This window comes from Dasypus novemcinctus, chromosome 22 (genome assembly GCF_030445035.2).
Source record: "Dasypus novemcinctus isolate mDasNov1 chromosome 22, mDasNov1.1.hap2, whole genome shotgun sequence".
In the NCBI taxonomy this organism is placed as follows: domain Eukaryota; kingdom Metazoa; phylum Chordata; class Mammalia; order Cingulata; family Dasypodidae; genus Dasypus; species Dasypus novemcinctus.
The window spans coordinates 13,482,159-13,493,457 of record NC_080694.1 but is presented as its reverse complement, the minus strand read 5'-3'; the positions used below and the strand labels follow the sequence as shown (position 1 = coordinate 13,493,457).

The 11,299-nt window shown below is 36.4% G+C and overlaps 1 pseudogene; it reads right to left on the bottom strand.

Moving 5' to 3' along the window:
• Positions 1-6,771: 6,771 nt before the first annotated feature.
• Positions 6,772-7,886, bottom strand: LOC101435875 (selenide, water dikinase 1 pseudogene; annotated as a pseudogene).
• Positions 7,887-11,299: the final 3,413 nt, after the last annotated feature.

The following is an 11,299-nucleotide window of genomic DNA, read 5'->3' as shown; positions in this document are numbered from 1 at the left end:
CAGTGGTAGAAAATATTTGGAAACCACATTTCATATAAGGGATTGATATCCATGTTATATAAAAGGACCATACATCTCAAAGATAAAGAAAAAGCAGCCCAATTAAAAAATGGGCAAAACACCTGAATAGACATTTTCCAATGAGGAAATAGAAATGACCAAAAAGCACAAGAAAAAATATTCAAAACTACTATTAGTAAAATTTAGATCAAAATGGCAATGAGGGAAGTGGACTTGGCCCAATGGATAGGGCTTCTGTCTACCATGTGGGAGGTCTGCAGTTCAAACCCCGGGCCTCCTTGACCCCTTTGTAACTGACCCATGCGCAGTGCTGATGCACACAAGGAGTGCTGTGCCATGCTGGGGTGTCTCCTGCGTAGGGGAACCCCACAGGCAAGGAGTGTGCCCATAAGGAGAGCCGCCCAGAGGGAAAGAAAGTGCAGCCTGCCCAAGAATGGTGCCACACACATGGAGAACTGACGCAGCAAGATGACACAACAAAAAGAGATCAGATTTGAATGCTGCTGACAACAACAGAAGTGGACAAAGAAGAACACAGAGCAAATGGACACAGAGAACAGACAACTGGTGGGAAAGGGGGGAAGGGGAGAGAAATAAACAAAATAAATTTTAAAAAATGGCAATGAGATACCATTTCACACCTAATAGAATTGGCTTTATATTAAAAAAATTAATGTGCTGAAAAGGATATGGAGAAACAGGAACAGTCTTTGACTCTTGGTGGGAATGTAGAATGGGGCAGCCTCTGTGGAAGACAGTTTGGCAGTACCTCAAGAATCTAAACATAGATCTCCCATATGATCCAGAAATTCCATTACTAAGAACACATTCAGAGGAACTGAAGTATGGACACAAACTGACATTTGCATATTGATTTTCATAGTATCATTATTCACAATTCCTAAGTTTTGGAAACAGCTGAAGTGTCCATAAACTCATCAATAGATAAACATATGTATTAATCCAGTGGAATACTATTCTAAGAAATGCTATCAGGATGCAAATGACAGCATGAATATTATGTTGAGTGAAATAATACACAAAAGGACAAATATTTTCTGATGTTAGTAATATGACCTAAATATCATAAATGAACGAATGGAGGTAAACTCTAGAATATAGGTTATGGGAAAAAGAATATCAGTTGAGAATGGGAGCTGATGTTTATTGTATGTAGCGTTATTAGTAAAGTTAATAGTGAGAGTGTGGTAATGAATAGAGTTGATAGTAACACATTATAGAGAATTTTACTAACAATGCTGATTTATTTTATAAATGTGATTGTGGCTGGAAAGGGTAGTCTGTGTGTGAGAGTGTCAATTGAAAGGAAACAAGACAATAATTTAGGGAATGTATCACATAATGATTTTGGTGATGGAGGAAGATTGTGGTTAACAGTATAAATATAAAAATGCTCTTCTTTTACTAAGTGCTAAGAATATGATACGCAAGAAAATTACAATTAATATAACTTATGGATATAGTTAACAGTAATATTTTAGCATTTTGCAGCAATGATAGGAAGATATAATTTCAATTCTAAGGGATCACAATAATGAGTATTAGGGGACGGGGGATTTTTCCTTTTGGAGTAATAAACATGGTAAAACTGACTGAAATGATGAGAGCAAACTCTCTGTTGAAAATGAGAGTCACTGAGCATAGACTTTGCACGCACTGTGTGAAGCAGGGGACTGTACAACACAGGGAATCCGGTGGTGGAAAAGGTACTGTGGATAACAGTACAAATATTCAAATGTTCCCTTATGAGCTATAACAAATATATAATTCTAATACAGGGTTTCATAATTCTGTGGGTTGCAAGAAAAATACACCAAAGTAAGATAGGGGCTATGATAGTAATATTTTGCTGATGTTCTTTCATAGTTTGTAAAAAACATTTTGGAATAATACAAAGTGTTGGTGGTGCAGTGACATATGGGAGCCTTGTGTAATGATATTCATGTTTGTTTCATAAGTTCACAGCTTTTACTATACACTTATTGTTCATGCATATTCATGTATGAATGATATACGATAATAAAATTTTCTTTAAAAACGAAAAATATAATAAATTCATCCAACTTGGAAAGGAAGAAGTAAATTTTCACTATTTTAAGATGACATGATTCTATATTTAAAAAGTCCTGAAAAATCAACAAAAAAGCCTCTATAACAAATAAATGAGTTCAGCAAAGTGACAGAATAATGGATAAATAAGCAAATATCACTAGTATTTTTATAAACTAGTAATGAGAAATTTGAGGTAGAAATGAAGAAAAAAATACACTTACCAATAATTACTAAAAGAATCAAATATCTAGGAATAAATTTTACCAAGTATGTATAGACTTGTACACAGAACTGTATGAAGCATTGCTAAAGGAAATCAAAGATGATAAAATGTAAATAAATGGAAGGGCAATCTGTGCTCAGGGTTTAGAAGAATAATATCTTACATATCATAAACATGTCTTTCTTAGTTCCTAAAAGTTTATGGGAGTAATATACCAGAAATGGTTTGGCTTTTATATAGGGAATTTTTATGTTAAAACACTTTCATTTTGAGACCATGGAAGTATCCAAATCAAAGAATCATCAAGAGATGCTGTCTCAGAAGTTGCAGCTCTGGGCAGTCAGGCACATGACAGCATCACCTAAGGATTCCCTCCTTCAGTTCAACAGTTGCAGGCAAACAAGAACATGCCAGGGCTCAATGCTGGTCTGCTTATCTCTCCCCACTCCTCTGAGCCTTGTCTCTTCAACCTTGAACTCCTCCACGAAGGTGCCTCTTTCCATGCTTCTGTGCTCCACTGTTCTAGGCAAATGTTGTTCAGTGTCTCTCCTGCTTCCTTCCTGTAACTTTGCTCTCAGTCCTGTGTTTATAAAGTCCAGCAAGAAGACTAAGACCCACCCTGAGCCACACTTCATTGGAGCAATACAGTAAAAAAAAAAGAAAATGCTGAAATGAATCCAATCCAAAGGGCCATGAACCCACAGTAATTGATTAACTTCAAAGACATAACATTTTCTGGCCTCCAAAAAAATGTTTTAAACTCTCACACTTTATCCTCTGGATCCCCAGAAGACATGCTGTCTTCATATGCAGAATGCATTCCTTTCATAGCAACAATGCAAAACAGCTTTGATTAATTTCAGTAAAAATGCTGGTATAAAATCTCCTTAAAATCAGTTATAGGTATACAGTCTGCCTTGGGTCAAGATTCCTATCTGGCTGTAGACCTGTGAAACCTAGAAAACATCTGCTCCTAATATACAAAGGAGGGACAGTCATGCAATAAATTGTCTCTTTATCATAGGGAGAAATTGGAAGGAAACAGGGGTCATGGATCCCAAGCACTTCCCCAAGCCTTCAGGAAATATTTCATTAGATTTCACAGTCTGAGAGTCATCAATATAATGATGGTTTCTTTTCCTAGTGGCCTCAAGAAGTTCCACCTCTTCCAAGCGCTTGCCCAGTTGCCATCTTCTTGGTTCCATCTTCATGTATGGGTTGTGACCAAGCTTTAGGCAATCATTGGTTTGATTGCCAGACTCTGCCCAATATCTGGAGCATGTGCTCAACTCCCTGAGAAGAGTGGGGTGGTGATTTCACTCTACCCAACCCCCAAGAATATGCTCCACCCTCTCTAAAGCCTGTCACAGCAGCATTCTCCCAGGAAAAATGGGGCAGAATTCCCATACTCTTCAAATTCTGGGTCTAAACTCCCATTCCACATACATCCTCTCTTGGCCAAAGATGTCTTAAGTCCAGACTTCTGCTTTAAGATTTCGGCCTTGAAAATATTTTTCCTTCAGTCTCTCCTTTTCTGCTCCTTTTAGTCTAGGCTCAAAATGGTTTCATTCATACAGATCTCACAAAAAGCTTGTTGGTTTCACATGTAGTTTACAGGGATCCCAATCATCAGACAATAGAGATTTCCAAAAATCCTTCCTGGATAATTGCATTTCCAACCCTGACTTACACTGAAATGAATGGTTAATTTCATATTCATTTAAGCCTATATAAGGGACCCAAGTCTCTGGGGACTTGTTCTCCAGAAGTTCAGGATTTCCAAAACCATTATTTTGTTTTTCTTTGTGCATACGAGTTCAGTTCTCAGTTTATCTCCTTCCTTTCACATTTTGCCTTAAGCTACTAGGAAAAAACAGGCTGAACTTACTTCATTTAGTTTGGAAATCTTGCCAGCTAAATATACAAGCTCCACACTTTCAAATTCTGCCTTTCATTTAAGATTAGGAGTCAATTTTGTAAAGTTCTCTGCAACTTTTACCCAAGGTTTGCCCTCTTTCCAGTTGCAGTGATAGAGTCCTCATTCTGGTATATGTCCTCATCAGGAGTAACTTCAGTGTACGTGTTACTAGCAGTCTCCTCAAAGCAATCTAGGTCTTTTCTATTGACCTCACAATCATTCCAGAATCTACTTCTTTATAAAACTGTTGTAACAATTTTGGTATTTGCATAGCAGCAGAACACTTTACTGACAGCAATTTCTGTCTTAGTTGCTAAAAGTTGCTGGGAGCAACATAACAGAAAGGGGTTGGCTTTTATATTGGGAATTTATTGGGTTAAAAGATTTCATTTTGAGGCAATGAAAGTATTCAAATCAAAGCATCATGAAGAGACATTAGCTCAATATTTTGCAGCTGTGTGAATTAAGGCAAATGAGAGTATCATATAAAGCTGCCTTCTCTCAGAGTTACAGCTGTGGGCAATCAAGCACATGGCAGGGTTGCAGATGAGGATTGTGTTTAATAATACAAACACAAGGATCTTCCTCTACTACAAGGTGTTAAGAATGTGGCAATAAGTGGGAAAAATACAGCTAATGTAACTTTTGGAATATGGTTAATGATATTGTAATATTTTTATAGCACATGCAAAGAAGGTACTTTATCAATGCTAGAGGTAAAAAAAATATTGGTTTTAGGACATGTTTTTTTCATTTACTTTATTAACAAAGAGACCTTGCTCATGTTATTAAACCAATATGTGCTCATTTATTTATCTTACCTAATGCTGGAGAAAAAATTGAGTTCATTTTTAGGATTAAATAAGATAAATGTACCTGGGCAGGATTTTTATAAATAATGCTTCCATAATTGTTGAGCTACCTTGTGTCTGTTAATTTATTTTGTGAAGTTGAAATTAAGTTTTAAAAATAGAAAAAATGTAAATGTTTATTTGAATAACAAGATTGAGCTCAAGCTGCAAATTTGGTAAGACAGATTTTAACATGTCACAAAAATTGTGCACAAAAATGCATTGGCACAATGGACAAAATCATGCTTAGAATTTGGCAAAATAGCTATTGATTTTATGAAAACAAAAATTCTGAAATTACTATACAAAATATAAAATTTATTAAACACTACCATCCAGTCTTTATTATTGATAGTAGTAATTATAATTATAATTTTCAACTTAAGTAATATAATATAAATACAATATAAATATTATATAGAATAAATTATAAATAAATATTATATTTAAATTTAAATAATTTTAAATTAATTTGCATGGTTAATTATATATTGAATTGCAAGTGGGTATTATACAGAAACCCATTGCTGGAGGACCAATTCCTTGTTACAGTATAAAATATCTAACTAAATTTCCAAATATATTATTTTTCTATTAATATGGAAAACTATTATTGATATTACTGCAGATATCTGAAAGGCTACCAAAGAAAGAAGAAATAAAATTCTTTCCTTGAAGAGTCCAACACTTGCCTTGTTTAACTGAATGTGCATGTGGGTGCTTTCCTGGATGAGAGATGTCCCTGAAGGACACTAAAAAAAATTAAGACTCAAGGTGTCACTCAGCTCTCCTAATAATGTGAAGCCTCTGCGGGGCTTCGTGGGGTCGCAGGAGGTAAGGACGACGCGGCCGGGCTGGAGAACACGAACCACGGAGACAGGGCTGGTGGCACAAGTCTGGTTTATTGCGGAAGTGCACACACTTTTATAGGGCTTAGGGTGGCGTGTAGGGTACTGATTGGCTTAAGCTAAAGGCGGCTTGTGGTTGGTTGCCGTAAGCAGTTACTAGGGAAAGGGGCAAATATGAGGTTAGCTCAGCTTACTATTCGGCGGGACATCGGGGAGGCAGGCCGGATGTTGCTTGCCTGGGTAGGCTGAGGGCGTTTCGCCTGTTCCAGGCTGAGGGCAGTATCACCCGTTCCAGCCACCCTAAACCACGGCCACAGGCTGTACACACCTGTCGCCGGGGCTGGCCAGGCCACTGGGCCAGATTTTGGCTTGCTGCCCCATAATAATGGGATATCCCTGTCACTGACAAGTCTTTTCTTTTCAGGATACCACTCAAGACAGTGAAAAACAGATTAGACTTCCGATGATAGATACAAAATGAAAAAAAAACAATGAAAAGAGAATAAATAGTTTGACACTACTATTCTTCTAAAGTCTGTGCTACGTGAAAAGACATTTAAAACAACCTGTTGGCAAAAGGTAAGTGTCTAGAGATTTTAAATAAATCAACAGACCTGGATAATTAATATAATTTTCAAATCAGAAATTGCCCCGGGATTAGGGCCATCTTCAGTTAATGTAACAGAAAAAAAAGGCAATGAGTTCTATTTTATTAATTTTATCCACTCACAAATTGACCTAAAGCCACCATATTTGTAGAAACAATGAAATTTTTGTGATTTACAGTCCTTAATTGAAGTAGTGATAATGGAATATGTCTGTTTAAAAACAAAACCATTAAGCTCTTTTGGTCAGGATTAGGAGGTGCACCTGACATGGCATTTGTGTTCTGAGGGCCACTCCAATGACCCATGGCTTGTCTATGATTCTTTCTGTGCATTTCCTCTTCTCAAGAATCTCAGTAATCCATACCTGGTGGCCTTACCCATACTTGGGAGACTTTTTCTCTGCATAGAATTGAGGTGCTTGCTCACATAGTAAACAGATCAGAAGGACTCCAGAAGTTTCCAGGCAGGTCCCATCCATGAGGCTAAATATGTTCACAACAGCCATCTTGCTGGCATGGGGCATTTGTGGATGATGAAAGACACTGTGCTCTTCTGCTGCTGGGGCAGGTTCTTCACTTGCCCAGGATCCTGAACCCAATGATATTGGTGGATATTGAATGTGTGCATGAGCCCTGCAGCTGATCTGTTGAGCTTCACCAAGTTCATCATTGCTTCTTGTTATGCCAATTCTATATCTTCATGGGTGACCACATGTTTGATGTTATTCCTCTTTTCAGGAATATCCAGCCACTGATGCATGACCATGACCATTTGGTCAGTACAAGCAAGTCTGCTGGTACCACATTATCTGGCTCATGTTACCCAGCTCAATAAACTCATTGGGTGATCAGGCAGTCATAGAGATACATCCTAAAACAATTGAGGGGTTTAATACTGTTTTATCTGTTACTGAGATCCAGTTTCCTCTGCTGCATCCTCAAAACCCTGTATAATTAAGGGCATCACTTTATTCCTTTCCCTGTTAACCTTTTGCTGATTCCAAGAAGCATCAGCATATTGTCACATTTCATGATACCCATTGACAGATGTTGCTGAAGGACGTTGGCACACACTATCCATCATGTGTCCATAATCCACGGTCTTCACCAAGGAGAGAACACCATGCCTCAGCAGGATGGCACAGGTGTCCATTCCAATGTTTAGCCTCTGGAAAACTGTTGCCAAACTGCTCAACTCCTTAGATGTGGTTCTCTTTAATAAATCCAGAAATTTCTGTGATAAATTTTATGGCACTTTGCAGTCCATGCCATTTAGCTCAGGGAACCTGGTCATCTGGAGGCTCTTGTCCAATTCAAGAATTTCTGGGTTAAAGGATTCCAATACAGGCACGGTTCTCAGGCACACACACATCACAGCACCTTCCCATACTTTTCCTAGTCTGTTGGATTATTTACAGATTCACCAGCTTGCCTTTTTCCTCCTCCTTCTCCAGTATATGGTGCTCCCAAAATGTACCAGGTTGGAGGCCCAGGCACCACCAGAACCAAAGTGTCACAACCTGAAGACTGCATGGGGTACTGACTGGCATTCTGCCATGTGGGGTGTAGGGCAGGTTGGAGACATGGGCCAGGTAGCCTCCTTGGCCAGGAGAGTGGGACAAAAACACGATCTTTTCTGGGATCCAAAATAAGCTTAGAAGTGTACCAATGTCAGTTCTACCTAACTTGCTTTATGATTCAAAATTTCAACAGTTTATATTGTAGGAATGTAAAATCTAATTACCAAATATATTGGAAAGTTAATAATACATGAATAACTCTAAACATTTTGAAAATGAAGAATGAAATTGGGGAACTCATACTTCCTGTCTTAAACCACATATTATAGCATGATACTGACATATTGATCAAGGGACTCAAATTCAGTGCTCAGAAATAGACTCTAACTTCTATGGTCAATTGGTATTTGACAACATTTCCAAGTGCACTCAACTGGGACATTATGGTCTCTTCAATAAGTGGTGCAGTAGAAATAGATATCCATATCCAAAAGAATGGTAGAGGACTTGTATATCTCACACTAAACAAAAATAAACTGAAAATCCATCAAAGACCTAAATATAAAACTAGAACCATAGAACTCCAAGAAAAAAATGTAGGGAAGCATATTCAAGATCTTATAGTAGGCAGTGGTTTCTTAGACTTTATACCCAAAGCATGAGTAATGAAAGAAAAAAATAGAAAAATGGGACATCCTCAAAATGTGACACTTTTTTAATTCAAAGGATATTGCCAAGAAAGTGAAAAGGCAATCTACTAAACAGAAGAAAATATTTGGAAGACACATGTCTGAAAAGAATTAAAAATCAAGGATATATAAAAACGCCTTACTACTCCATAATATAAAGAAACCCAATTTTTAAAAAATGGACAAAAGGCTTGAATAGACAGTATTCCAAAGAGGAAATACAAATGTCTAAAAAGAACAAAAAAAAGATGCTCATCATCCATAGCTCTTAGGGAAATGATAATCAAAAACACAAGGAGATATCACTTCACACCTATTAGATGGCCATTACAAGAAAAATAAAAAACAAAACACAGCTACAAGGGTTGGAAAAGGATGTGTACAAATAAGAACACTTATTCACTGTTGATGGGAATGTGGGAATGTAGAATGGTACAACCATTGTGGAAGACAGCCTGGCTCTCCTAGTGAATTGATAAACAGAACATGGTATATCCATACAAAGGAATATTATTCAGCAGTAAGGAGAAATGAAGTCCTGATATATGTGACTGTATGAATGAACCTTGAGGACATTAGCTGAGTGAAATAAGTTACAACACAGAAGGACAGATATTAAATGACCTCACTAATATGAATTAATTATAATGAGCAAATTCATGGAGCTAATACATTTAAAATGAGGGAAAATACTTCGCTAGTCATACTTGATGAGCTTGCATTGAAAAAACTCTCCTCCAAAGAACAACTAGAAACCTTGATTTAAAAAAAAATAAAAATCTCTTTGAAGACATGAGCCAGCTGAAAATGCATCAAGTTCTTGAGGAGTCAATACCCCAGAAAGAAGGACGATTAGGAACGATTAGCCCAACATTCAGTGTCACTTATCCCTGCAATGTTTGCTGATGCCTACACAGTGACCAAGAGCCTAAAAACCTGAACAGCTTAATAGAACTCTTATAGAACTTAGTAAAACTCTTATAGTCAACCCATATATCCCTCCATATGCAAAAATTTAGATGGCTCATAAACCCAAAATAAAAAACTAGAAACTTAAATCTTCCAGAAAAAATAAAAGGTAATATTTCTGTGACCCTGGGCTAGGCATAGACAGGACACAAAACCACAAATGATATCAAAAGAAAATGACTAGACTTCAACAAAATTAGAAATATCTGCTTATCAAAAGACACCAACTATGAAAATGAATAAAGAAGGCACAGACTTGCCCAATTGAAAAAAATGAGCAAAAGAATTAAAGAGACACTGAATAAGAAAAAAAATAATTTAAATAGCCAGAAAGAAAAATAAACACAAAAAGATGTTCAAAATTGCTTGTCACCAAGGAAAAGTAAATTAAATCCATGATGAGATATTATTTCAAACATGATAGAATAGCTAAAAAATGGAATGTAGTTTAGGTGTGAACCAATTGAAACTCTCCTTCTTTCCTTGTGGGGGCATAAGTGATATAACCGTTTTGGAGGATTGTTCATCTGGTTTTGATAAATTAAACATACTTCTACCTTATGACCCTGAACTTCCAGTTGTAGGTCTTTTCTCAAAAGAAATGAAAATACATGTTCAAAGACTTTTGGAAGACTGTTTACAACAGTATTATTTACAATAGCCAAATACTAGAAATAACCCAAATGTCCAGGAACAAAACAAAGGATAAGTAGATTGTGTTTCACCCAGAAAATGGAATAGTACTCAGCAAAAATATTTGAGTATTGATGTATGGATACCCTTTGTTCTGTAAAGTCTACTTCTAGAAATTCCAGAGGAAGTAAATTCTTAAGATGTGCAAAGTTTAATTAATTACGAGATATTTCCTGGAGCATGTGCATAATAATAAATAATTGAAACAATTGAGGTGCTTCAAATCAGGAAACTGGTTAAGTTAACAACAGAATAATATAAATTAAAATTGAACTGTAGAATTTATTTTGACGGAAAACTAGTTGCAATAGAGTAATTGAACAAACTACCTGAAAATTTAATATATATATAGATAGATAGATATACAAGTTATAGATAATGGGCACATACAAATATACTCTTGAACTTACAATAATATTTGAGTATGTGTATATATGAGTACACTTGTGTTTGATGAGTGTGTCAGTTCCAAGCATGTGCACAGTGTGTGTGAACTTGTGGAGGATGAGTGCTGGGGAAAGGAAATAAAGTTCTAGGGTTTAATTTTACAATGACATTGCTGAACCTCATTTTGGTTTTAACAGATGTTAATTGCCAATGTAGTAAAAAGCAAACCAAAAATCAATAAAATTTCAGTTTTCAAATCAAATAATAAAATATTTAACTATATGTATTTTATATTAACCTATTTACCAAATGAATCACCTATTTTCATTAGATGTTTTAAAAGCAGTGCACAACTATCATTTCTGCCAAGTCTGATGTGAACCCAGCCCATATATCTGTTGAGAAAACGCAAAAAGTGGAGAAAGCTGTGGATTTCTAAATTAGTTTTTGATACTATGTAGTGAAATGGTACCTATACCATACTATGCCCCAGCCCCTCC